Raw genomic sequence first — 3,947 nt, 5'->3', positions numbered from 1 at the left:
TGTGTGTGTGTGTGTGTGTGTGACACGGATGATCATATAGTCAACCATATAACTCCAGTACGAAGGGAGAAGGAGAGGCAGAAAGGTCAGAGACACTTGAGTGAAATGGATAAAGGCTAATGATTATCTCAACCTTTATCTAATCAATAATCATTTATCCAACAATATTACCGCCAGCTACTGGCCATTCTCTATTATCCCAGCAGAGACACCAGTAGCTGTATTGTCTCAGTCTGTCAGCTTTATGGGCTGGGTGAATGGTAGGCGAACATCAGGGCTGTGATTCTCTCTGTGTGGTGGATGGCTTTATTACATGCAGAGTTTCTATACTGGACTCGTTCCATTGCAGCTAAAATTTACACTGTGTGTGTGTATGTATATATATATATATATATATATATATATAAAATCTGCCTTTCAATATCTGATTTAAACCTGGAAATCTCAAGTATTGATGTCATTAAAGGAAATGGGTTTATTAATTAATGAATTTTTAAATAAACTTCTATTTTGTATTCATACTTAACTACTTAACATATAATTAAAGAAATTGTTCTAAATATGATAAATAAATATTATAATACATATTATAATAAATGTAACACACACACACACACACTAAACCAAGATGGAAGCAACTGACCAGACATGGATAGAAAGATCAGTTTAAATTATGACACACCATTAAAAAATATACTATATTTTGATCATAAATGTGTGTATATCAGCATATTGCGCATCAATATGATTATTATAGTATTTTGATATTTGTTGAAAATATATCAGAGAGATAATTTGCATTGATGACACACCAGGACATTAACACATAATAATACATTTGGATCAAATAAAATAAATTCAAATATGAATAAAATACACTTTAATATAGCACTGGCTGAACAGTATACAAATTGTTCAAATTTTTATTTAAAGTAGCTAAAAAAAAGCACCCCCGCCCCTTTTTCCACCTCTCTGCCACTGATGCCATCATAACCTCCCTCTTTATTGCTTTTAATGACTCTCTCTTTCCTTTCATTAATTCTTTATCGATTTCTCTGGATGGTCGAATTAATTTCCAATTACTAAGGATTAGAAGAATAGACAAATACGCATGTTTGCATCTGGTTTGCGAGAGCGCATTCTGGCGTGTAAGCACATATGTTTGGGAAGAGCAGGAAACATGTTTATGTGGTTTAATGTGGTTGAGGATTTTTTTTTTTTTTTCATAGGCTGGAGAATTCAAATAAAATAAAAATCTCACGTGCAATCATGGAAAACACGAGCATGCTCACTCACTCTCACACACACACACACACACACGCACACACGCACACACACACACACACAGACACACACACACAGAAGGACATTGCAGGTAAGGTCAGTGTGAGCTAATGGCTAGGGTACCTTACATGAAATAAGTCCAGAGCCTTTTGACAGCTCCCTCAGTGTCACAGTACAGCCTTTAACTACCGCTACTGACGTGATCGGAAAACCATCTTATGCTTTCAGTTTGTGTGTATTTTTCAGTGTACGAGAGATAAAGAGTGTCATCAAGCACTGACCTGGATAGCCATCTCATTTACACACACTTCAACATCCAACACATGTTGCTGCAAGCCCACAAAACAAGCACCATCCAGACAATTCACAGCACTCAAGACCAGACTATCAATATGAAATGGGCATTAATTAGGGCAATTATTCACTTTGAAATCTGTGACAGATATTGATTGTCATTTTCAAAAGAGCTTTGAGAGAGTCATTTTAAAGAATATGGACAAAAAGAATATGGACAAATCTATGAAATTAAACAGATGAAGGCAGTTGACCAGACACAGATCCAGAGCAGAGTCTAGTATTGATATGTTCTGCACCACACAGATTTGTCTGTAATATACCCACCTTCTTCCTGAAGGTCCCTTGGTAATCACTATACTTCAGTGTGTGTGTGTGTATTTCTGTATGTACTCTTAGTTATTGTGTATGTGTGTGTTTGTGTTGACCCAGGTCTCACTCAGCTCATCCCCATGTGTGTGTCTGTCTGTGAAATACTGCACACTAATAGGCAGAGCCGACCTCGTACATTCTGAGCCTCACGGAGGGCCACTGCGCGCTGTCACTTTAACAACCGGGAATTATCACCAATATCCAGATTTGGGGTTAAGAGTGTCTCAAACAGTATATAGATACATTTTCCATCAATAAATTCACCCTGAATCCAGCCTCCTCAGCCCAAAGCATCCTGCCGCCTGATTGACATTTTTACCACAAAATTATACCATGTCTGTCGGTGGAAGAGAAGAAACATGTCGCCATTCCAAAATTAGCTAGCCATCAACATAAAACAGGATAAGACCACTGTGGTGTCATCTCACAAGAGTATTGATTTGGGCAGACGTTCGGGATAGAGAGCGGATTTCCCATAAAGCCAGTAGCTGGCGTGTCTTCTTGGGGAGACAGCGAAGGAGAACGCATAAATGATACAATATACAGGTCTGGAGATTTAAAATCCTTGACACAGCTTGTTCATATTAATTTAACATTTCATTTCATTTTTGGAAACTGGTTTTATATGTCATAGCATCACATGCTAAAATATATATATAGCTTTATATAGCTTATACAGCTGTGTAAGTCCAGGGCTAGTTGGTGTACTTTTTCACTCCAGTGAATATTTCTGAGGAGTTTTGCAATAATATTTCCACTGGTATTGCCCATGACAAAACACACAGTTTGGTGAACATTTTCTGGTCTAATGGAACCTGCCAGTTTTTATTTATGGAATTTTAATTGTGACAATAACATTCAGAAAAAAATGAATCCATGTTTAAGACAGTTGTTGATCAATATGCTCAAAACCAGCATACCTGACTGCTAGAGAAAATACTAATTTGTCTTAAGTGGACTTCCTCAAAACCTGAGATATAGCCTTTATGAAAATTTCCCTGTTGTGAGAACTAGGACAACTGGTCTCCACTATATGCAACACATATAAACTCTGGGAACCATTTACAGGTTTTTAGCTCATGACAACAATATGCTTCATTATAAGTGACAGTCGGACCATCCAATTGGATTCATGCCAAAATATTTCTGCAATCCAATCAGATTACATCTAAGTGCTCTGACAGTGGTGAATAAAAACATTGTTTGAGCAGCCAATCAGATGCCACGTAACAGCTCCAGCGTGTCTGCGAAGCAAAACCCTGCTTAACCAGTCACAGTCACAGCACTATAATGAAATCCAGACCGAGACAGCGTTTGGATTGATTTCCAACATCTTGATTTAATATCCTGAATTAATTATTTTAACTTGAATAATATATAAAGGAAAATAAATGTAGAACACTCAAGGGAACAAGAGAGGGCTTCTTTCTTGCAGACTTATCTCATGGTCAATCTCACCCTGAGACTACTTTCAGCTGTGTGCGTGCCTGCCTGCGAGCATGTGTGCGACCGAGCCAGCGTGTGTGTGTGTGTGTGTGTGTGAATGCCTGCACTGAACGATTTCCTGTAAATTACTATGTGGGTATGGGCTCTTGTGTGTGTGTTCATGATATCACAGGGAGAGAATGCATGTTTGATTGAAGTTTATTTATGTATCCTTACCAAAAGGCTTTGCTTTCAATTGCACTGATATACTCAGGTCACCCTACATGAAGAACAGATGGTGTTTCTGCAGGTGGGAGAGAGAGCTCAAGTATGACTCCAAATTTCTGCAAGGATATACACATCTAGACTGAGACAAACTGGTGTGATGCATTTCAATTCATTCTGAATTACAACAGACTGAAGTGGCACGGGAACACCGTGTGCATACTGGGGAAGAAACCGTAGGTAACAACAATAGTAACAGTAATAATAATAATAATAATAATAATAAAAAGAAAAAAAAAAAAAATTTCCGGGTTACAAAATATGTAATGATCATAAAAGTTTTTTTT

Source organism: Sinocyclocheilus anshuiensis, unplaced genomic scaffold, assembly GCF_001515605.1.
Source record: "Sinocyclocheilus anshuiensis isolate Anshui unplaced genomic scaffold, SAMN03320099.WGS_v1.1 scaffold754, whole genome shotgun sequence".
Taxonomy (NCBI): Eukaryota; Metazoa; Chordata; class Actinopteri; order Cypriniformes; family Cyprinidae; genus Sinocyclocheilus; species Sinocyclocheilus anshuiensis.
This window is presented reverse-complemented; position numbering follows the sequence as displayed.